This window comes from Protopterus annectens, chromosome 8.part0 (genome assembly GCF_019279795.1).
Source record: "Protopterus annectens isolate FY-2018-M chromosome 8.part0, PAN1.0, whole genome shotgun sequence".
Taxonomy (NCBI): domain Eukaryota; kingdom Metazoa; phylum Chordata; order Ceratodontiformes; family Protopteridae; genus Protopterus; species Protopterus annectens.
In genome coordinates, this window is record NC_056741.1 from 612,476,047 (window position 1) to 612,501,906 (window position 25,860).

Sequence of the window (25,860 nt, forward strand, 5' to 3'; positions counted from 1 at the left end):
GGTTGGACCTTGACAAATTCCAGGGTGCTTAGGAATTTGGTGTGTGAGTCTAGGGGCATGTTTGGGGTTCTGTAACGCTATGACTTGTATTGCCATCTTACCCAGTGTTAGTTGTACCTGAAGTCTCTCGGATGCATTATGCTGACTACCAGTCTAGAGCTGTACGTATCCTTTAAAAATATGGAGACAACACTGCCTTTGGAGCTTCCTGACGCATTCTGGGGCTGAAAGGCATGGAATGAGTTGTAGCCTGGGAGTGCAGGGGTGCTTTCTGCCTTATTATTTAATGGCTTTGTCCTGCATTCTTGTCCAAAGAAGTTGAGAGGTATTCTGATTGACATACTCTCTTGTAGACACACATGCTACTGTCAGATACAATATGGCCTGCAGATGATAGATCCATTGATTATGGATATGCTTGAATGCAACTTGAGACAGTTTGCTGATGATTACCTTGCATGACTGACTGTATCATATTGGTTAATATAAAGTTTTGTCAAGTTCTGTTATAAAATGTTGCTTCATTCTACTCCACTCATACTTCTCAATTTGTTAGTGTAAGAATTCTGGACAAATCCAAAAAGAAAAGAAGTAGGGGGATAAAAGGCTCTTACCTCTCAATATCTTAGAGCAGGAATTCCGGACAAAGCCAAAAATAATGGCTGGATGAAGCCCAGAATAAGGGACACATTTTAAATATTGCTCTTACAAACTTAGAAAGTTGCGAGAATTACAGATTTTGCATTAGCATGCATCTTCTAAAGGGTAAGACGTCTGAAACTCAAAAGTGTGCCATTGTTTAGAAATTGCATTCCTTAGTGTGCATAGTGCTGCCAAAAAGAAACACAACTTTTATGAAGAATAAACAAAAATATGAGGCCAACATATGTACATTTTGCAAAATTCTAGACAGCTGAGCAGTATGAAAAGCCCAAAATCAGGGATGGATTTTTAATATTGCTCTTATAAACGTAGGACATTGCGTGCAGTTTTTGGAGAATACAAAGTCTGAAGTAAATGTCCCATCTTTATTTAGTGACTTAAATCCTTGGTTACCACCTTTTCAAATGCCCAAAGTGGGACATTTTTTGTAGAAATGTCAGATTTTGCAGGACAAAATATACCCATGACCAGTACAAAGGATAGAACTTCACTTTTTTGCGAAAATAAACACTTATTCTTGTAGCATTTGAACTGCTTATGCTATTTCATATAATATTTAGGTGTTTCAGATAAAAAAATAACTGTTTATACAACTATTGAGAAAACTTAGGAAATATTTTTTGTCCTAAAATCTCAGGACATTTGCCATTTTTTTTTTATTTTCACAGGACACAACTGCCCAAAGAAGTACTGTCCCTCGCAAAGTGGGATAGGCGGTAACCCTGCTTCAATCCTCAGTGCTTTACCATAAAACCAGTTTGCCAGAAAAACACATATTTTATGGGGAACAAACTGAACATACGAAAAGCCAGTGTGCCGAACAGTCACAGCCCTTAAGGCTAAACAACACACCTGATACACTTGTAATAGGTGACTCTATCGTCAGGCACACTGACGTCCCGCTCACCAGGCTGAACAAGGAGAAGGTCATGGTGAGCAGCCTGTCTGGCGCTAGGATCCGCCACATAACACAAGCACTCAGGTCACTCCAAGGCAAGTACAAATATGACTCAGTCATTCTCCATGCTGGTGTGAATGACCTGAGACGTACCTCCCTGGACTACATGAAAAGAGACATAGAGGAGCTCTCTGAGCATGTAGCCCAGGCTGGTATGACCCTGACCTTGAGTAGCATCTTACCCTCACCAAGAATGATACCACAGTATGAAGACAAGATGATCAATTTCAACAATTGGCTTAAGTATTGGTGTCATTCAAAGGGGATCCAATGCCTATCAGCTTGGGATGATATGCACGACAAGCCACGATGCTTTGCTAGGGATGGCTTGCACCTGTCACCCCTGGGCTTTCGGATATTGGCAAAGGCTCTTGCTACCCCCATAGTGCCTTTTTTAGGCAAGGCTCAAAAGACAAACCCACCTCCATAGGTATCACAAGGGATAAGAAACTAAGAGTAATGCTACTCAACGCTAGAAATCTAAACCTCAAGATGCACGCACTCGAAACTCTCCTTAACATGGAGAACATCGATATCTGTGCAGTAACAGAAACCTGGTTCAGGGGTCCCGAGAGCACCCCAGCACTACCAGGTTATACCTCATACCATGATTTTCGGCCCCAAAACTTGGACCGAACCACAAAAGGAGGGGGAGTATCGATATTCATCAAAGATACCCACACCTCCAGGTTGGTGGCAAAGCACGAAGCATCGGAGACTATCCATGTGCAACTAACAGTGGGTAAAACTGCCTTCCAGTTTATAGCCTGCTACAGACCACCCTCCCAAACCCAGGAACCCCACTCGGCCTTCCTGAGAACACTGGAAAATATGAAGGTCTCTCGAACACCATTATATTGGGCGACTTCAACTACCCAAACATAGATTGGGAGCATTACTCTAGCTCCAACACCCTTGCCCAAAGGTTCCTAGAATTCATAAACTCAAATGCTATGGAACAACTTGTTACCACTCCCACAAGAGGGGAAAACATACTGGACCTGATCATCACCAACATGGGGACTCTATGCTCCAGACCAGAAGTGTATCCCTCACTGGTAAGATCAGACCATAAACTGATCTCACTGGATATTCACATCCGACCCCACCCCTGCCCAGAAAACCACAGTGAAAAACTTCTCTAAAGCAAATTTCACACTCCTCAAAACCGAGGTGGAATCCTTCAAAGCCCCCGGGCCTGTGGAAAATACGGCCCAGACCGTAAAATCCTTTATAAATGCATTCTATGAACACCTTCAGGACTGCATGGATCATGCAATCCCAAATAAAACCAAGACCCAATCCTCCAAAGGCAGACGACCTGTTTGGTGGACCCCAGCCATAAACAAACTATACAATAGAAGGAGGAAGCTACTACATGATAGAGCAAAATCCCAAAAAGGGAAGGCATCTCTGATCAGTATTAGCAAAAAACTAAGGGCACTCATAAAATCGTCAAAGGCCAGCTTCGAGAGAAAAATTGCACAGGACACTAAGGATAATCACAAGGCTTTCTTTAGTTATGTTAGGAACCTGGGTGGGAATTCCCAGATATGCTCAGAATTAGTCCAAAATGACAAAAAAAACACTGATCCCACAGACATTGCCAACATCCTAGCTGACAGGTTCAGCGCAAACTCCCCCCCCCCCCAACCAAAAGGGCAAATATCTATCCCAGCAGAGTGCTACCCCCCTGACATCTCAGATGCTCAGGTGGGAGCCGCCCTCTCCAAAGCAAAAAACACAGCATCAATGGGACCAGACGGTGCCCCAGGCTGCGTCCTACATGAACTCCAAGAAAAGCTAAACCCAAACATAAAACTACTGTTCAATCTCAGCCTTACTACAGGATATGTACCCAAAGAGTGGCATACAACAACAGTGGTCCCTCTCCACAAAGGTGGTGCCTCAACGGACCCTGGAAACTATCGCCCCATAAGCCTGACTAGCTTGGTCTGCAAAGCTATGGAAAGGATCATCATGGACCTCATAAATAAAGATATTGGGGACCTACAGACACTGGATCCTACCCAGTTTGGTTTTGTTAAGGGCAGATCCTGCCTCTTAAACCTGGTTGACTTCTTTGAAACAGTCACCAAGGCCATTGTGAAGGGAAGGTGGTCCACACAGCCTATTTGGACCTCGCAAAAGCCTTCGATACAATACCCCACTCGGGCATTATAGATAAGCTCACCAGCTTAAATATAAACCCCTATGTCACTAGATGGGTTGCAAACTGGCTCAAGGACAGAACCCACATGGTTAGAATTGCTGGAGCCATGTCAGACTCCAAACCAGTTACAAGTGGCGTCCCACAAGGCTCAGTCCTGGGACCTCTCTTGTTTGGTATATATTTCTCGGAGGTACAGGCCAACACGGAAGGACTGTGGCTGACCAAGTTCGCAGATGACTGCAAACTGGGCGCCATAATCGACTCTCCAGCCGACACAAGCATCCTCCAAAAGGGCCTCATAGAAACAGACAACTGGTGCCAGAGCCATGGCCTCAAGCTAAACGCCAAAAAGTGTATAGTCATCCCTTTGGCAAAAACAAAGTGCCCACAAATTACCACATAGGTGGTAATCCATTAAGTACAGAAGAAGTAATTAGGGACCTGGGGACCCAAGTTGATAGCAATCTCTCATTTGACAACCACGTGGCCAAAGTGGTTAGAAAAACATTTTATATAGCCCACCTAATCATGAAGGGATTCACATCTAGATTAGGGGAGGTCATCGTGCCTCTTTACTCATCCCTCATCAGGCCCATAATTGGGTACAATGCCCCTTTTGGGATATACCTTACCAAACACCTGCAGCAACTGGAAAGACCCCAAAAGTACCTCACCAAGAGGATCAAAGGGCTCAAACAGATGCCATATGCTGCCCGGTTAAAGAAACTCCAGCTCTACTCAGTGGCATACCGCCTGCTCAGAGGTGACCTGTGCCTGACGTATAAGGCCATGTCCAACCCGGAATTAAGGGACATGCTGCACCTCAAAAAATCCAAATCCCATCGAGCTACACGCTCGAGAGACTTGAACCTCAGCACTGAAATAAATAGGACATGCTGGAGGGACAGATTCATAACCCAGAGGCTCCCTTCACTCTGGAATAAAATCCCAGTCCAGGTTAGGCAGAGTCCCTCATTGACTCTTTTCAAGAGGAATCTTGATGAGTGGATGGGAGATTGTAGGTTTACCCAGGGTATCACTTCTGTGTCACTGTTAGACAGAGGCACAGTATACTAACCTCGAAAAAGGGCATAGCAAAATTAATTTAAAATGGGTGGCGAAAGCCAAACATACTCTGGCTAGGCTTATAAATGCCCTAGGGCAGATAGCCTAGTATGAACCTATGAACCTAAAAATCATGGCATACTACGAAATTCTGGACAGTTCAAAGGTATGACACCCGCATTAAAACACACATACACACTGATCAAGTGTGGGTGAATACACATACTAACAGAAAAAAATCTAAATAGATTTGCTATTACTTTCTTTCTTCTTCATCGTTTTTTTTTTTAACCAAGAACTATTTTCCTTCTGCGTAGAGCATTTATTCATTTTTGAGAGATGGAGGGGTGCGTTTTTATAAACACATTTACATCTTCCACTGTACGGAAGTGATCATCAATAACATCTTCAAAATACCTTAATTCCCAAGGAAATTGTTCTACAACTAGACATTGCTTTGGTAAGCCATGTTTTTCAACTAAAGGAGACGACGTTTTGTTTATTTACAGTACGAATTGTTTTAAGAGGCGGTCGTAGGAGACGCTGACAAACAGTTTAGGAAGCCTTGTCTGAAAAGTGGGCGGGGCTGCATTGGGGGAAATACCGAGTTTTACTTGGAAACGAAAGTAAAAGAAGGCCGAAGAAAAGTCATGAGTGTAAAAGATCCCGGAAGTGGGAGATACAAAAGAGGAGTAGTAAAAAACACATCTTACTTGTTCGAAAAACAGTGCTGTGCTCAGCAGGTGTGAAAGTGGGTGAGTACGTATTGTTTACCAGTTGTTTCTGCTTTACTAAATTATTTTCTGGATTTAGATGACACACATACTTGTTAAATCTCTTAGAGCAAGAAGTCTGGATAAACCCCTAAATAAAAGTGGGACAAAGGCCCAAAAGTACATTTTTTAAATATTGTTCTTACAAACTTAGAGTTGATAGAACAACAAGTTTTGCATTAGCACGAAGGGTATGAAGTCTGAAACTGAGATGTCTGTCAGTATTTTCTAACTTCAATCATTAATGATTTGCCACTAAGTTGACAGAAAAAAACACAGTTTTATGAAAAACGGACCACAGATATGAGGCATAATCTGGTCATTCTATGAAAATCTACAGTTGAGAGGAATGATAGCACGTCTGTGCAGGGTGTAAAAGCCGGGTGCTCTGCTGTTGTCATCCGCAGACTATTTATATAGTGCTGCCGGAAGGCCCCATTAGGGGGCAATATAAAATAGTGCTGGTATTTCATGTTTTATAAAATGACAGTTCAGTGCGTATCTAAACTTTGTACAGTGTTGTTTATTAGTGTTTTTTTTTTCTTTGTAAGAAGACAATTTATTCAGATGATAAAGGTCTCGGTCTGCTGTAGAACTTTCTGTCGCCCTTTGTAAACCAGGTAGTGTTCTTTATTTGAATCGCTAGCAGTGGAAATCGCCTGTTTTCTTTTCATACCCAGTATGAGAGAGCCCTTTCCACAATGTTATTCGAATAAGGGATTTCCTGCTTAATAAGCGCTGTATAGCATTTTGAGGTAAATTGATACTCCTTCTTCATGTTCTGAAATGAGTACATGACTCTTGGATTACTTTATCTTTAGAGAGTCGGAGTCCTAAAACAGTTTCACGAGCCATGGGGGGCATTTGCTCCTTACTCCCAGTCTAAATCATGTCAGAGCTACAGTGATACTCCCACCCCTTATATTGCAGGGACTGAAGGCTATATGCTTACAAGTTACTGCTGTGCATGGTAATGGTCACCTTGTAAGAAGTGTGTATATTCCTGATTCTGTTGTTACGGTGTTATCCGTTTTGTTTACTGTGTCTGTGCTGTCGATGAAGCCGGGCAATTTCTGTAGATAGGTGTTTTGCTTTTATCAGAATGCTTTCGACATTGTTTTAGGACATGGTTGAAAGTGATTTGTGATTCATGCTTACCTTTTCACGTAAAGATGTATTTCTTTGTTAGAGCGTTTGATGTCCTGAAAAGTACAGTTTTGTACCTACCATAAATGTAGATGTTCGAGGATCTCCATTGCTGCAGTCCTTACATATGGGTACTCCGCTGTCCACAATCGGCCCGAATACCAAAGGGCTAGAACCGGCGTCGGTCATCGGCGCCCGATACTGACGTCAGTGCGTGCCAGTACAAATGCGCATGACCGACGCCATAACCTCAGTCTTTCTTACCCCAGATGTCAGAATACAAAAAACACCACCCAAACCCAACCTAAAAAGAAAAGGGGGGAAGGAGGGAGGGAAAATTGGACTGCAGCAATGGAGATCCTCGAACATCTACATTTATGGTAGGTACAAAACTGTACTATGTTCTTCGTCTCCCATTGCTGCAGTCCTTACATATGGGTAGAATCCCAGAGCAACGGAAAAAAGGGAGGCTGGTCAACTAAATAGCATCAGGAGCTGCTGACATGCCCTGTAAGATTGCAGTGGCAAACCCAGCCCTAGACCTAGAATAAAGAGGTAAATGATAATGCTTTGTAAAGGTATGTACAGAACTCCAAGTAGCTGCTTCTAAAATGTCTTTAGTAGCTACCCCTCTCACAAAAGCAGTAGAAGTGGCCGTAGCCCTAGTAGAATGAGGCTTGATCCCAACTGGAACATCCTTTCCATGATGAGAGTAACAAAACGCAATACAATGGCCAATCCACTTGGAAATAGTTTGTTTCGAGACAGCTTTCCCTCGTGAAGTCAAAGCAAAAGAAACAAATAATTGTTGAGATCTTCTGAACTCTTTGGTTCTGCTCAAATAATACCTTAACTGCCTATGTACATCCAAAGAATGCAAAACTTTTTCCCCTTCATCTTGGGGTTAGCATAAAAGTAGGCAAATGTATAGATTGGTTCAACGCCACATTAGAAATCACTTTAGGCAGAAAAGTAGGATTAGTACGTAAGGAAACTCTGTCATTGTGAAAAATCAGAAAAGGTTCCACTGCCATGAGGGCCTGTAATTCAGATACCCTTCTAGCAGAAGTAACAGCCAATAAAAAAGCAGTCTTCCAAGACAACAACTGCAATTCAGCTGTAGCTGCAGGTTCAAAAGGAGGCAGAGTCAGCTTTTCCAAAACAAAATTAAGATCCCAGGTAGGAGTAGGAGCCCTCCGTGGGGTCTTATATTCTTTGCCCCTCTAAGAAACTGTTTAACCAATGGATGTGAAAATAAAGGAGGGTCACAATCATAGTGAGCAGAAATAGCTGCAGCATGCACTTTTACAGAAGAGAAGGACAAACCCTTGTCCAATAAAACAGTCAAATATTGCAATGTACAACTCAAATTAGGCAATTCGACATCAAAGCCCTTAGCTGAACTCCAAAGAAAAAATCTCTTCCATTTACCAGCATAAACTTTTCGAGTACTAGGACGCCTGGCTTCCAAAATAACATCCAGAACTTGTTGAGGGAGCCGAAGGTCGTCCTTCTCTAAAACAGAATGCGCCAGTCAGGTGTAGGGATTGCACCCTGACATTGAGAAAATGATTGTTTTCCTGAGACAATAAGTGAGGAATCTGTGGTAATGGCCAAGGTGGTACATGAATCAAGCTCCTCAACAGAGGGTACCAATGCTGACGAGGCCAATCCGGTGCTATAAGGATCATGCAAGGTTTGTCCCTCCTGACTTTCAACAGCACCTTTGGAAGAAGAGGCAAAGGAGGAAAAGCATACACGTGAAGGTTGCTCCAACTAAAGGATAGTGCATCTATTTTCCAGGCTTTTGGATGAAATAGCCTTGTGCAAAACAGTGGCAGTTGGAAATTCAGAGGAGAAGCCAGCAGATCTATGTCCGGAGTTCCCCAGGCCATTGTCAACTGAAGAAATACCTGAGGGTCCAATTTCCATTCGTGAGGATCCACAATCTGTCTGCTCAGAACATCTGCTAAAGAATTTTGTGCTCCTGGCAGAAACTGTGCTCGAAGAGTGATGTGCAGATTCAAAGCAGTTTCCCATAACAGCATTGCTTGTCTGCAAAGAGGGTAAGAATGAGTTCCCCCTTGCTTGTTGATGTACCACATGACAGTCATGTTGTCTGTTCGAATCAACACCAGTCCTGGGTGAAGTAGGCTCTTGAATCCTTCCAAAGCAAATTGAACTGCCAGCATCTCTTTCATGTTGATATGCAAGTGAAGTAGCTCTGGGGGCCAAAGGTCTTGAATCCATTTTCCTCTGAAATGAGCTCCCCAGGCTGACTCCGAGGCGTCTGTCATTAATATCTGACTTGCCTCTGGTTGGGTCACAGAGAGCCCCTTGTTTAGGTGACATTCCTGAGCCCACCACAGAAATTCTTTCTGAATGCAAGGTAGAATCCGAATGACAGTGTCCAAATCGTGGCAGTGTTGAGTCCAAACGCTTTTGAGATACCATTGTAGCTTCCTCATATGCAGTTTGGCATTGGGAAGTACTAGAATGCAAGATGCCATGAACCCCAAGGCTTGAAGGACTGTCCTTGCAGTCAGCCTGGACATTACTGATAGCTGTTGGAAGTATAGGTGAAGATTTCTTTGTTTGTCCGGGGTAAGAAATGCCATCTGAGTAGCTGTATTCAGTTTCACACCCAGAAAACACATCTCTTGTGAGGGTACTAGACTGGACTTTATTTCGTTCACAGAATACCCTAGGCATCTCAAAACTGTCATTACATAATGCAGATGTTGAAGAAGTTCGTGCTTGCCTTGAGCCAGAATCAAACAGTCGTCCAGATAAGGATAAATTTGAATCCCTGTTAGTCTGAGAAAAGCTATTACTGGAGCCAGGACTTTTGTGAATACCCTGAAGCAGTAGACAAGCCAAAGGGCAATGCAGAGAACTGATAATGCAAATTCCCATTCCGAAATCTCAGGAATCTCCTGCAACTGGGCCTGATAGGAATGTGAAGATAGGCCTCTTTGAGATCCAGAGTCACCATCCAGTGATCTTTGCCCAGCATAGGTAACAGCTGTTGCAGTGTTAACATCTTGAATTTTGGAATTTCCAGAAAGGTATTTAGAATGGACAAGTCCAGAATTGGCCTCCCAAGTATTTCCTTTCTTTGGCACTAAGAAAAGACGGGAATAAAACCCTGTGCCTCTTTCTGCAGAAGGTACTTCCTGTATTGCTCCCAACTGAAGCAGAGAAGAAATTTGCGTCTGTGCTTCCAGTCTTTGCTGATGAGGCACATCCGGCATACCTCTGAAAGGAGGGAATGTGTGAAAATAAAATTTGTAGCCTCGATTTATTATGTCCAATACCCATTTGTCTTGGGTAACCAAATGCCAATTCCTTTTGAAAAGTCTCAGCTTTCCTCCTAGAGGGGCTGCCAGCAAGGCAGAGTCCGGCAGCTGAAGACACGGGTCATTGGGTCTGTTTCCGAAAGGACTGACCCCTGCCCTCCCCGGCAGAAGGGGTAGAAGAACTCAAAGACCTAGAAGTAACAGGGCTCTGAGAGGAAGCCCTACCTCTACCTCGCCTCGACCTGCCCCTAGATTGATAATCTGAAGAGGGGAAAGACCATCCCTTAGCAGGCCAATTCCTACTGAACTTAGAGGGCTGAACCTGTAAAAAGTCCTTAACTGTCTGCATAGACTTAGCTTTTTCCTCCATTTTTTTCAAAACTGATTCTACTGGAGGACCAAAAAGAACATCAGATTGTAGAGGAGCATCCATAATTCGAGCCTTAACATGCTCCGACAAGGTCTGATCTTTAAGCCAAGCATGCCTACGAACAACTGAACTAGTAGCAGCCACCCTGGAAGAAGCCTGTAAAGCATCAAAACCACACTGCAAAGAATGCTTACCAACTTGGTCTGAAGCATGCACTAAATCCTGAAGCTCCTTACATTCAATACCCTCAGCTAAAGCATCAACTTTACATTTCAATTGGCCCAGCAAATAATTTTGATACCGGAGCATATGAAACTGACAATTTAAAGCTCTCATAGCCAAAGTAGAAGAGGTATACAGTTTTTTACCCCACCTATCCAGGGCCCTAGCATCCTTGTCCAGAGGAACTGGATTCTTAACCACAGAAGCCCTAACACCTTTGAGGCCTTGAGTAATAGTTTCTGGATCAGCCCTAGGACTCTTATAGGGGCAGGAGGCAGAGAATCTGGGTTAAGGGCAGCCTCAGAAAATACATCCTGAACAACATCCAGTACAGGGGGAATAGCCAAGGGCCTATGCTGAGGCAAAAACAAGAATTCTCTTAGTCTTTTACGAGAATCAGAATAATCCTGGCCCTCCCATTTGAAATGTTCCCTCATGGAAGCAAAGTCTCAGAGAAAGAAAAATCTTCTGGAGGGGACGCAGAGGGAGTAGTGTCCTCAGCCTCCAAATCAGAATAGGGAGGGAAATCCTGAAGTTCTTCTACAGAGGAATCTGACTCATTGGAAGACTGAACCAAACCCTCCAACTCTGTCTCTACCCTGGGCCTCTTCACAGGGGGGGGCATAGAACCCCTAATTAAAGTAATCAAATCTTCAGCCATCTTTAACATGTGCTTCCTAGGAGCTGGACCCTGGGGACTAGCACCAGCAGGGGCAGACTTAGACTTAGAATGGGCTTTGCTTTGAGAAGGAGGAGGCCTAACTACCCTATGAGGGGAGGGAACCACTGACATCAGAGAAGCACCCTCAGCCTGGCCTAACACAGGAGAAGCCACTTCCTGCAGTAACAAAGGCTCCCCTTGAGACTCAGGTAAACTTTCAGAAGGAGCTGCTGAAGTAGCCAGTGGTACTATAGAACCGGCGTCCGGAGTGGACGACTCATCCAGTTTGGACCGCAAAGACTTTTCTTTGCGTTTCTTAGAAGAACCAGTCGTCGGAGAATCCGACGGCATGTTGTAATTACAACGTTTACCAAACACCAGCCTAGCACAGTCCAACCGACGTTTAATAGTGCGCTTGTTAAAAGTAGCACAAAAGCGACACCCAACAACGTCGTGCTCAGGCCCTAAACAAGGAATGCAGAGTGAATGGTAATCCCTATAAGGAATCTGTTTCCCACAAGAAATACAGTTATTAACTTTTTCTGACATCCGGCAATACTGAGGCAAGAAAAAGACAAAAGTGTCCCCAACGGGGTACTTAGCCCAACTTGGTCTCCGGTCTGAAACTCGAAAACCGACAATTCCAGAACGCCGAACGGCACTTGCAAATGCTGCTTCTGCTTAGGACCATGCGGCAAGAAAGACTGAGGTTATGGCATCGGTCATGCGCATTTGTACTGGCACGCACTGACGTCAGTATCGGGCGCCGATGACCGATGCCGGTTCTAGCCCTTTGGTATTCGGGCCGATTGTGGACAGCGGAGTACCCATATGTAAGGACTGCAGCAATGGGAGACGAAGAACATCAGAGAATTGCTAGTCCGCGAACTCTCCGATATTACGATGTTCACAAGCCAGTTACTCTGTCATGTGATACTTTGAGATTTGGTCTAGGTGCAGTCATTTTACAACAGGGTCAACTTGTTGAGATTTGGTTTAGGTGCAGTCATTCTACAAGAGGGTCAACTTGTTTCCTATGCATCGAGAAAGAGCTTTTGGCAGTTGTGTTTGCATGTTCGAAGTTCCATGATTATGTTTATGGTAGACCTGTCCAGATTGAAACAGACCACAACCCCTTGTCGCTATCTTGAGAAGGCTTGTGCATTCAGTTCCAGCCAAATTTGCAGGGTATGCTGCTGAGATTACAGAAGTATAATTTCACTGTTGTCTACAAGAAAGACAAACTTCTTTATCTTGCTGATACGTTATCCATATCACCCATAAACACCACTGAACAGGATGAGAATGAGAACCTTGATTTTGAAGTCATGGAAGTGAGAAAGGTTTCTTCCACACTTCTTGAGCTGAGAGATCGCAGAGCCACAGAGCCAGTTTTACAGAGGCTCAACCACTTTATCAATCAAGGATGACTGTCACAGCAGTCTAGTTTACCTCAAGAAGTGCAACCTTATTTTCCGTACAGAGATGAGATTTTGTCTGACAAAGGTATCATTATGAAAGGTCCAAAAGTAATTGTTGCAAAATTCTTGCAACAAGAGTACATTACTGTCGTGCATCAGGGTCACACAGGAACCGACTCTACCAAAAAATGGGCAAGAAGACTAGTATTTTGGCTTTCTATGTCACAAGACATTGAGAGAGTACTTTCATCTTGTTTTGTGTGTAATTGTACTAAGCCACATCAACAGAAGGAAACTGTTCAGCTAAACTACCTTGGTCAACAGTAGTCACTAAACCAGATTCCTGAACTACCTTGGTCGACAGTAGCCACTGATATCTTTAAGTGGAATGGTCAACATTATTTACTGTTAGAAGACTCTCTTATTCAAATTGGTTTGAGATTGACCTACTTCCTAATTAGCATCCAGTGTTGTCGCCTCACAGCAAGAGGTTCCCCGGTTCGATTCTCGACTGGGGTGCTTTCTGTGCGGAGTCTGCATGTCCTCTGTGCATTTGTGTGGGTTTCATCCGAGCACTCAGTTTTCCTCCCATGTTACAAAGACATGCGTCTGGAGTGTTTCTCCCCAGCCGCCACTGAAAATTGTCTTGTTCCAAGTAAGACTTTCCCAGTAAACAAATGTTAAATGGATACTTTTCCAGACCATGTTATAGATACAGTGTTCACGTCCAAGTTGCCATGTGTTTGTTTCTAATGTCTGTAGTAATGCATGTCTAACTCCAGTGTTATTTTCAGCTAAGGGCATTCTTTTTAAGAGGGAGGATGCAGATCAGTGTGTGTGTTTGTATCCTGAAGAAGCTGTTTAAGGGCTTGCACAAGTGTATAAATACTGAGCACATGTGAGCCTGACTGCCATTCATTTTTTAGTAAGCTGTTAACATGTAAGCATGTATGTCTGTAAGGTCTGTTAATCAGTTTGTTTATATCTTATGATGCTGCTATCCATCCTGATGTGTTTCTTTGTAGTAAGGCATCTAAGTGAACTGCCCTCCCTGCTTGTCATCTGTGTTAGAGAGGGACGAGTGACAGTTATCCTGGAATTAAGCAAGCCTTTGTAATGGCTAGCAACCTAAAAAAAGTGATAAATGGTTTGTGATTATTCAACTGTAATCATTTCTACAGAAGATACTTGCATATATTTTCTAGTAACAGTTTTGCCATAATCACAGTCCAAGGTGCAAATGAGTCCAATAAGGGAAAGAACTCCGGTACAGCAATAATACAACCTTTAATAGTTGACAAACAAGCGAGCAGACGTACAAAATATAACTTTTCAAACCAAATGATTAAGCACTTTCATTGGCGCCAAAATGCATATAAAATGTTTTAATTTATCTGTTTAATTGATTCTGATGAAGTTCATGGGATAGTGGATGAAAGCGCTTAATCATTTGGTTTGAAAAGTTATAATGTTCTGTACGTCTGCTCGCTTATTTGTCAACTATTAAAGGTTGTATTATTGCTGTACCGGAGTTCTTTCCCTTATTGGACAGTTTTGCCATTATGCATAGGAATTTTTTTTTTTGTGTTCCAAGAACATAATAGAAATAACTTTTGAACACCGATGTCTGGAATTCAGTACAAATCAGTTTCTGCGGTTCTTACCTGCACATTACTTGTTTCTTGAAAGCTATTGGACAATACTGTGTTTTCTTCTAGTGTTCACTGGTGACTTCAAAGCAAGGAGAGCTACATGAAGCAAATGAAGGGATGGGGTTAATTAGAATGGGTTAAGAACTGTATTATGCAACGCAGTAACTATTCACTGGCAACAGCTGAGCTCAGTTAATTTCATCAACTGGGACTGCCTCAATATCCACTCGGTATAGCTACTTTGGCTGTCTACAACCCTGTACCAGTTGTTTTTAAATAAAGAACAGTATTAATAGTCCCAATAATGTATTTCAATTTATTCTATGCAAGTGCATACTAGCCTTGCCAAGCAAGATCAGTGAAAGTTTGTGATCATGAACCTAATAAACAAGGATATAGGGAATCTCCAAACTCTGTCTCCCACACAGTTTGATTTTGTGAAGGGTAGATCATGCCTGCTCAACCTGGTCGACTTCTTTGAGTCAGTCACCAGAGCTGTGGATGAAGGCAAGGTGGTTCACACAGCCTACCTTAATCTGGCCAAGACCTTTTGATATCATTCCCCACTCAGGAACCATACAAAAACTCACTAAGCTACGCTTCAACCTCTGTTTCACTAGGTGGGTTGGAAACTGGCTCACAGAACCCACAGTGTGAAAGTAGTTGACTCCAAGTCAAGTCCAAGACTGCCAACCAGTCACGAGTGGAGTCCCACAGGGTTCGGTCCTGGGTCCTCTCTTGTTTATCTACTTCTCTGAAGTCCAGGCCAACACGAATGGACTCTGGCTGACAAAGTTTGCAGACGATTGCAAGTTGGGAGCCATAATTAACTCCCCCAAGTGATGTTGACATCTTACAGAAAGGCCTCATTGAGACCAACGACTGGTGTCAGTCAGAGATTACAGTGCCCCATTTGACATGTTCCTCACTAAACACCTGTAAAAACTGGAGAGGCCTCAAAAGTATATCACAAAAAGGATCCTAGGCCTTAAACACTTGTCCTATATGGACAGGCTCAAAAAAAAAAAAAAACTCCCATCTATTCTCTTTCTCATACCACCTACGTAGAGGCGATCCTTCTTGACTTACAAAGCCTTGTCTGACCCAGCTCTGTTAGAAATGCTACATCTAAAGAAATCCCAATCCCTCCACACTACACGCTTCAGAGACCTCCACCTCATTACCACAATCAACAGAATAAGTTGGAGGGACAGGTTCGTAACCCAGAGACTGCCCATGCTATGGAATAGACTTCCCATACATGTCAAGCGGAGCGCTTCACTGGCCCTCTTCGAGAGAAATCTTGATGAGTGGATGGGAAGTAGAAAATTTGCCCTGGGGATCACTCCAGTGGCTTTACTTGACAGAGGCACTGGGAACTAAGGTCGGGTGGCAACGTGGGCTAGGCTTGTAAAGGCTCCAGGGCCATTGGCCTAGGTACACACCCATGAACCTATGAAAAGATAGTGGGAGTAATTTGGATTTAATCCCAGACAGCTTCTTGCCCATCACCTACAGCTACTTTGATTGTGCACACTTCTGATGTGTCTTTGTGATGAAATGAAAAAAATTAAATACATAAATAGCCACTAATAAATTTCTGTTTATTACTGTCAGAGACATGATGTGCAACCTGTTGCATCCTACAAAAGTGCATACACACAGATGTGCTCAGCAATTATTGACTGACTCTGTACTGGTCAGATACCGACTTGTCATGAAATGAATGACATCCACTTTATTCCCTGTAAACACCTCAGCTGCCTGCCTGTGATCAACTAAATGAATAAATACATAAGTAGTAATTACTGTGATATATTTCAGCCAGTTGTCTATACCTCAGATGTAACACCTTTTTCCCATGCTCGTACCTGTGCAAGTCTATCCACAACTTCATTAATTTTCATTCAGGATGCGTCAGGCTCCACACACCTGAGGCAACCTGAGCTAAAAGAAAATGGCTCACTGCTGCTTAATAAAACAACCCAGCCAGACTCCTTTGAGGAGTCATTTCTGCCTGATTCCAAGATGGCTGCACATTGAATAACAGCTTAATTGTAGCACTCCCAGTGTGAAAACAGAAACTCAGCAGAGAAGGCCAGTGGACTTTTGTGTTTCTGGATAAATTTCAGTAACTGACTAGTAAGCGCACTGCCTGGATGCCAGGAAAAAAGAAATACAGAGTACCTGAAGGAAAATTGGCTACAGAAGGTGAGGAAAAAAAACTCTTGAGTGGGAAAAGTACTGCAGCTGTTCACCAAAGCAGTGCAAGCTCCAGACACGACTTCCAGTAACCTAGAGCAAAGTGTAAGACAACTGCACACAGACCTAGTTAAAATGAAACACGGATGGAGCATATCCACTCAACAACAAAAGACTGGAAAAAAATGGAAGAAGCTTTAAATAAATATTCGGATGAGGTGATAAAGTGCAAAGGTCGAAATGAAGAAAAGGTTGGCTGAATATGATACTGCTCAAGAAGAGATGTTTCAAAAAATAAAGAAGCATGTAGGAAAAACCTTGATTTTTCAGCTGTACTAGACAAGCTGGTAGGGATAGACTATATTCATTTTATGAAAACAGAAATAACCAACTGGACTGGTATTCCACAGCAGGAGTTGTTAACTGAAAGGGCACATTGTGTGTATACGTCATACCTGGTTATAAGAAAGCAACCTAGACCTTTTAATAGTAAAGATGCAATCCTGCCAGCAGAAGGAGTTGATTCTGACAAAACTGTGGTAGAAGAACAAAGTATTAAAAGTGAGAGACAGCAGAGTGTTTGTGGAGAATGATCATTCATTGTACACCATGCAAAAAAAGAGGAATAGATTTAATTCTACTATTCAGTGAATGTCAAGAAGTGGGCATGAAATTTTAAAGTGCTGTACCCCCTGTATTCAAAATATTCTTGCCTGGAGGGACAAAATTGTTTTTTGATTAAGTACATGCTAAGGAGGAAACACAAACGTTTGTCCAATAAAAAGTGAGCTATGAAACAGGAGATTCTGCTTCTTGTTCTTCTGGCAATAAAGACCACAGAGAGAGACTGCTAGTGAAACCTTTTGCAGTGTTTTAATGGAAAATGGTGGAGAGAAGAAAGGGAGCAGAGAGTTGATTAGAAGAATCAAGAGTACATTGAAAATGAAGCAATGACAGGAATTGGAAGATGGAGATGAACAGGAATAAAAACAGTAACTTGGAAATTGACAAACGTGGGATTACAAAACAGTAATTATATTTGTGAAATATGACAGAACAAGAAAATCTGGAAATATTGGACTTTTTTGGACTTTGACTTGTGGGGCACTCGCGTATTACCTTATTTCATGTCATTAATGTTCTTAAAAATTATTAGGGGAGGAGAAGAGGAGGGAGAAAGTGAACTGTAAGTAAAATCATTTTTTCTTAATACTGTTTTTATAGTGTGTGATTTTTCTTTGCTTTCTATAAAGTAACGTTTTCTCAGCTGTTTTTAATGAGAATACTATTGTAAATAGGTGCTCCTGATCTCCTTCTTGTTCAGTTTTAAGAAATGTAGTCACTGCAATGGAAAAAAGTCTGGGGCATCCACGGTGGTGCAGTGGTTAGCATTGTCACCTCACAGCAAGAGGTTCTCCGGTTCAATCCTCGGCTGGGGTGCCTTCTGTGCAGAGTCTGCATGTCCTGCCTGGGGTCGCGTGGGTTTCCTCTGGGTGCTCCGGTTTCCTCCCATATCCTAAAGACATGCTCTAGGTGGCTTGGACACTCTAAATTGGCCCTAGGTGTGAGTGCATGTGTGTGCCTTTTGAAGATGGTTGGGCGCCAGGCTGGCAACTCGACACTGTAAAACACCACTGTCAATCATGAGCAGACATGTGATCCGCTGTGGCGACCCCTAACCGGGAAAAGCCGAAAGAAGAAGAAGAATGGAAAAAAAAAGTCTGGTTAAAAGAGCATGACTCAAGAAAAATTAATGTGCTTTTTTCCCATTCTTACATGGGGAATGAATGGATTAAGGCCCTTAGCTTGATCTAGTAACATGTTTTAAGAAAAAGCAGATAAATAAAAAGAATATTGAATATTATAAGGCTTTTTTCTAGCAAATATATGCTTAGAAATTCTGTATCTGGAGATAATCTGATAACGAGAAATTGGGTAGAAAAAAAGAGAAATTTGGTGTTTTCCCAGCTGGGAGAGCTATAAGGGTAACACAAAACGAGGAATAGGCACAAAACCAAGGTGCAAAACTAGGCTAGACTAGACAGAATTTATATTTCACGGGAACATGTGCATTTATTTTAAGTTCTTGATACCCACCCAGTAACTGTTTCAGATCTTGCGCCAATAGTAACTGAAATAAAAATGAGACACTGGAGCTTTCTCACCTGTCTGTTGAAAAGAGAGGAATTTAAAGGACCACTATGGGAAAAATTAAAAAAATATATATTTTTTTGTGAATTTCTACATAATGCTAACCTGTATTCATCAGAAAGTAGTCCCTACTAATTTTCTTGTGTTTGTAACCCTCAGTGTCTTTTTGGGGGAAAACAAGCTGATCAGAACTTGCTTTCTTCTAAAGCCAAAATCTTCCCCATAGTGCAATAGTTATTGAGATTTTAATGCCCATTGCTGAACTGTCATATCTCAGTTCCATTCGCTTAGAATGGAAGAACAGAGAAGCAGTGCTAATTTTGAAAGGTATCTGTACTAGTATCACTTACTGTTCTGCAGTGCCTCTTAAAATGTTTTTCCTACTTATGCGTTACACATTCTATGAAAAAGTCATACAAAAATATCATTGCTACTTATGTGTTACACGTTCTATGAAAAAGGCATACAAAAATATCATTGCTGAAATAATGTTTTTGGGAGGTACTGCTTTTCTGTTTTTCAATTCTTTTGAAGTTACTCCCTCCATTTTCCCTCCCTCAGTAAGCCACAGTGTCACATTCCCTGTCTTGCAAGGTTTAGCTAATTAGTCACCTATGCATAACAGCAGACATCAGACTGGTGTGCCAGTAAAAATGTCCTCTCATGTCTCCTTATTCATGTCATCCGAGTAGCTCGTTCGCCATAAATAATGTTACAGAATGCTTATTTCAGTCCTTAATATTCAGAAGTCAGTATTCCAGAAACTTGTGTTCAGCTCTGTTTGTTAGAATTCATATTGGCTACTCACAGCTGTTGCTATGTCTACAAGCAAATGTTCTTAACATCCACCAAATAATAGTCTTATTTCAGACAGATCATTGTATAACAATGCAGTTGCCAATCTTTTTACCTCTCAGACAGGCCATTGAAGGCCATTGATGTTACCTTCTACTTAATCCTTACTGTTGCTGTAGTATAAACAATCAGTGAAATTTCCATTGCACATTTTTTGATGTTCCTCGATGTATTTCTCTGTAAGCACAGTATAATGCATACTATTACAGTTCCTAGCAACTTTCACACTTTTTTTTTGTCCGAGTTAATATATCGGTACTACTTTCCAGTCTACACTGCTACACCCTTTTCTGTTCACTCCTACCCAAGAATTTTGACAGTTCCTTGAGAAATAAAAAAAAAAAGTGTCTGTCATAATCTTTGTTATAACACAGTTATTTTTAAGCAATCTGCAGATGACTCTAGAAACGGTTTCAGTGGATCTTGTTGCAGTTGTTAACTTTTTTTCCTCAGTGAATATTAGGATTATTCCAAAGTGCCAATAATTGTCCCACTAAGATCTGTACTAGTCATCCAGGCTATGCTTAAACGGGGCCATAGAGGGGCTTTGTTTGATGTGAATTTGGTAGCATATTCCAGAGGAGTGGCAACCTCTGAGAGACTTATTTGTTCCTCCAACAGATCCTGTTTATGTCACAGGCCAGGTTAAGGTCCCTGGAGCAGGTGACTCTTATCACATTTGACTTGGATGTGCAGCATTTCCATTAGGTTTGGATCTGATATTGCTCTGTAGGCCAGGCACAAGTCTGCTCTAAATAGTCTGTACACTACTAAGTACAGTGATGAAGACTTCATTCTGTCAATGTATAACATGTCCCCAACTTTGACTGAGTGTGATCTGTCGGTGAGCCAGTTAGCAGCTTGCTCTTTGGAGATGCAAGGTGGAGGAGGTGTAGAGGGAATGTTTTGTAGAATGTTTGGAGGGGACAGGGGGGTGAAATTTTCGCCAGACAAGTCAGATAATAGGTTAGCTATTTTCGCAGGATCAGTGTGTGTGATTCTATCCGTAGCTAGTTCATCAAACATCTGGGTCCTACTTTTAGGTTATGGATATAGCTGAAGAATGCCCTATGGTTATCCTTGGCTATGGCTGCTGATTTTTTTCGAAGTAGAGGATTTTACAAGTTGTCTTATTTGTTCAAGCAGAGGAGGGTGTTCTTCCAATGCTGGGACCTCTCTTTTTTTTATTCTTTGACAGCAGCTTCTTTCTCTTGTTGTGTTATTAATGCTAGATGTCCACCAAGGAGGCTTTTTTTTTTTTTTCTTGAGGATCTTGTTCTGATCCTGTCAGGTACAGGAGTGTCAAGTGTTTGTACAGGGAATTTGTGTATACCATAGTGTAGTTGTCAATGCCTCTGTGGAAACAGGAGCTTGGAAATTTATTTATGCCATCGCTTAGGGAGGGTATAATTAGTTTTGGTGAAAATATTTAGCCTGATTTCACCTAAGAGGGGTTCAGATGTTATAACTACTTCAAATGTGACTGATATGTGATCAGATTTAGCTAGTGAGGGTCCTATACTTGCGGTGGTGCAATGGCCACTCATGTTGGGGAGTACCAGGTTGAGAATATTTTAGCCCCCTTGTGGGGTTGCGTACTGTTTGTTCCAGAGCATTAGTGTTAAAATCCAGGAACCTTTGTGTGAGCTTGTTGGTACTCGTACAAGTTTCCCAGTCAGTGGAGGGATAGTTAAAATCGCCCACAACGAGAGTATGTGGTTGTAATTTGATTGACTTAAGTATGTCCAAATAAGCATCTTGGGTATCTTGGTTCATTGAAGGGGGCCAATAGCTAATGATAATTTGAAAGGAGTGGGGGGATGTCTTACTCATAGTTAGTTGAACTTCCATGGAGTTTTTCTGTCTAACCAGTCTAGAGGTGTGGTAATCTTGGTTAAAGATAGATAGTCTTCCTCCTTTGGTTCTTGCACATTAATTTTGCTGTCTGAAAGTGTGGAAGGCACTGTAGCCTTGCAAGGCTGGGGATACTCTGTGCAGCCCTGAACCAAGTTTCTGTGACTGCACAGATATTAATATCCTCCAGGGAGAGGAGTGCTTCCAGAGAGTGCAGTTTCTGATTTAAACTGCTGACATTTAGCAGCATAACCTTTTAATTTATGAGTGTGATATTTTCACATCAGAAATTTTGTTCTTGAGACCTCACCTAAAAAAAGGCACTATGAGGGAGGTAAATGTCTTGGCCAGTAATTGAAAGCCTCAAGGTGACAGACAATTTTATCAACCATGTCATCCTAGGTTGACAGGAACTGGATCCCCTTAGAATGACACCAGAAACTAAGCCAATTTTTGAAGTCAAACAACAAAAGGCACTCTGAAGCATCTCCAGTTATCGAGCAACACACTAGTGGGTAGAAGACTTTATTGAGTTATACCGCAGCACACAGCACATAAACACCCTTAACTGAATTACCAGCATTTTTGTTGAAAACACTTGCTCAGATGTAAAAATACATTAAAACTGGTGGACTTTTATCCCCAACTACAAGCCTAATCAACCAATAAAATTCATCTCCAATCAAGAAACAATCAATATTAAAAAAAATTCACTTTCCTAAATTAAACAAAACTTAACACTTCATCTAAAAAGTATCGTACATCCATAGTTAATTGAATGCATAACATATTATTAAAAACAGTATAGAAAACGTATACTAAATTTTAAAATGTGAATATTCTATATTAAAATAACATTTAAAGCATTTAAAATCCAGTTACATTGGTACAATTAAAATCATTTCCTTCTCAAAAATACTGTGGCATCATCTAGTGAACAAATCCTATCACAATACAAATACATAAATTCAACTTGTAGTTCTTACCAGGACCATATAAGAAACCATGTATTTTTAACAAAATGGTGTTTTTAAAGCCTAGCTTCAGTACTGGGGCAAGGGAAAACTGCTTAATCGTGGGGACCTACTGGCATCTAAAATGATTTGCCAGTACAGATGTTCATCGTGTTTCCCTGCTGCAGTCATCACAGTTGGGTTATCCTGCCGTCAGGCGGTCCCGCAGTCTGCCCGAATTCCAAAGTCTTAGTCCGGCGTCGGTTGCTGTTGTTTCTTCCCTGATGTCAGTGCGCCAGGGGTATACAAGAGGCATCCAACGCCATTTTCTTCAGTCTTTCTTGCCGTGCGGTGCCCGAAGCAGAAACAGTTCGCAAGTGCCAGTCGGCCGACACCTGAGATTTTCGATTTGAATTTCAGTCCGAAGTTTTCAATAAAGCTAAGTACCCCGTTGGGGAACATTTTCTTGCCTCAGTCCGATGTCAGAAAAAGTTAACAATTGCATTTCTTGTGGGAAGCAAATACCTCATAAGGACTTCCATTCCTATTTTATTCCTTGCCTAGGCCCAGACCACGATATCACAAGTTGTCGGTTTTGCGCTAGGTTTAATAAACGAACTATCAAACTCTGTTTTGACTTCGCACGGTATTACTTTGGTAGGAAATTTAATTATATCATGCCGTTGGAGCAGCTGACGACCGCCACTCATAAAAAACGCAAGGAATAAGGACAGGCAGCCTAAGAATACGCCAGACACAGAGGCCTCAGCTGGGCCTATCGCCGGTTCTACGGTTTTCAGTGAGGCGTCTACGCAGCCCCTGACTACCGCAGAGCTGGAACCCCAGACAGCTGCAGATTCCCATGCAGAATCGACTAGGCTGACGCAGCCTTCTACCGACACCGGAGCAGAACTAGACACCAGTGCAACGGAAACACCTTCGGTTTCTGAAAGTGTCTTCAGACCGACTACACTCCCCATTAAATCTTATGCTAAACTTAAAACTCCTTTAAAACCAAAGAAAACTGTACATCAGTCTACAGTTCAAGGCCCCATGCCTAGGAAACAGATGCTTAAGATGGCTGAAGATTTGATTACTCTTATCGGGGGTTCCCATCCTCCTCCTGAAGACCTAGACATGAGGAGGATTATGCATCCTCTGACCAGGTTTCTCTCTCCTCAGATTCTTCTGAGGAACAGGATTACACTTTTCCACCTTATGAAGATTCTGATGCTGAGGACTCTCTTCCCTCAGCATCTCTCCCTGAAGACTACTCTTTTTGGGGAAACTTTACATACCATGAGGGAACATTTCCACTGGGAAGGCCAGGATTACTCAGATTCTAAGAAAAGGCTCCGAGAGTTCCTTTTACTACCCCAGCACAGACCTCTTGCTATCCATCCTGTTCTGGATATTGTGGATGATGTTTACTTGGAGTCTAGTTTAAATCCAGACTCTCTTCCTCCTGCTCCAGCCAAACCAGACAGATACTACAGAGTACCTGACTCACACAAATTCCTTTTATAAAAGCCCTGTAGCTGACCCAGAAACAATTTCCCAGGGTCCTAAGGGAGCAAAAGCTTCTATGGCTAAAAATCCTGTGCCCTCTGAAAGGGATTCCAGAGCCCTAGATGGGGAAAGAAAATATACACCTCCGTCTGGCTATGAGAGCATTAAATTGCCAGTTTCACATGTTGAAATATCAACAATTTCTAATGTCTCAGTTAACGTTCAGAATTGCCTGAATTCAAAGAAATGCAGAATCTGTTGCATGCAGCTGAACAGGTAGGCAAACATACTTTACAATGTGGATTTGACTCATTGGAAGCTTCTTGTAGAGCAGCTGTTACTGGCTCTGTCATACGTAGGCATGCTTGGTTAAAAGAACAAACCCTCCCTGACCATGTTAAAGCAAAATTATTGGATGCAGCTTTACAACAGGATGTATTATTTGGTGTCAAAGCAGAAGAGGTTTTAAAGAAAATGGAGGATAAGGCAAAGTCTATGCAAATGGTCAAGGATTTTTTGCAGGTACAACTCCCTTGATTCAGCAGAAATTGGCCAACAAAAAACTGGTCCTTTCCCGCTTCAGACAGATCACAGAGGGGCAAATACAGACGCCCAAGGGGCAGAGGTCAGTCACAGGACCCTTACAAACCTCGCCAATGGGGTTCTGCTACCCAGAAAGGAGGAGAAGACGGGCCCCAAGCTAGCAGAAGACAAACACAATGACTCTATCCTCAAACTACCAAGCAAATCTCTCCTGGCAACTCCCTTGGGAGGAAAACTAGCATTTTTTGCAGACAACTTGGCACATCATCACAAAAGACAAATGGGTTCTAAACATTGTCTCTCGAGGATACAGATTCCACTTTCATACCTTACCAAGGAACAAAGGAATGCCAAACCTTCCACCAAATCAATGGGCAGAGGCACAAAAACAAATTACAGCTCTCATGAACATGAGAGCCATTCAGCAGGTACCTACACAGGAGCAAGGACAAGGATTTTACTCAAGACTCTTCCTAGTCCCAAGAAAGGACAAGGCATGGAGACCCATTCTGGATCTTTCAATTCTGAACACCTATCTGCAAGTACCAAAAGTCAAGATGCTAACACTACAGCAGCTTCTTCCCATGCTGGGCAAGAATGCTTGGCTAGTTACTTTGGACCTCAAGGAGGCATACCTGCATGTCCCTATCAGACAAATTTGCAGAAGATACCTCCGCTTCATTGCAGGTTTAAAGCATTACCAATTCTATGCACTAACCTTTGGCTTATCTACTCCTTCCAGGGTCTTCACAAAATGCCAGTAATTGCAATACTGCAGACAAAGAAGAATTCAAATATACCCATACCTGGACTGCCTTATTCAAGCAGAAAGCAAAGACATTCTTTTAAAGCATCTGGCATGTGTCAAACACATTCTAAGTTGCCTAGGGTACACAGTAAACGAAAATAAATCAAAACTAGTGCCCTCACAAAACATAATATTCCTGGGTGCCAGCTTGAATACAACGGCCCTGATGGCTTATCTCACGCCAGACAAGCAACGACAGCTCTTTCAGTATTTCAAAATAATGGCAACAAAGACCCAACTCCCTGCAAGAAAAATTCTGCAGGCCTTGGGATTCATGGCATCTTGCATACTACTAATACCATTTGCAAAACTGCATATGAGGAAATTACAATGGTACCTGAAAGGTGTATGGACTCAGCACAGCCACAGCTTGGAAACAATGATACCACTCATTCCCTGCCTTCAACAGGAGTTTCTATGGTGGGCACAGGCATGTCACCTCAACAAGGGTCAGCCTTTCACCTTACCCACAGCCTGGCAAACTATGACAACAGATGCATCGGACTATGCCTGGGGAGCACACATGGCAGGGCAGTGCATTCAGGGAAAATGGACTACAGATCAGAGGCATCTGCATATCAA

The 25,860-nt window shown here is 42.3% G+C and overlaps 1 protein-coding gene across 1 annotated transcript in view; it reads left to right on the forward strand.

Moving 5' to 3' along the window:
• Positions 1 to 5,315: 5,315 nt before the first annotated feature.
• Positions 5,316 to 25,860, forward strand: part of LOC122808948 (NF-kappa-B essential modulator-like) — a gene marked incomplete in the record, with an annotated part of 2,932,895 nt that continues 2,912,350 nt past the window's right edge. The window contains 1 exon segment of the mRNA XM_044080106.1: positions 5,316 to 5,618.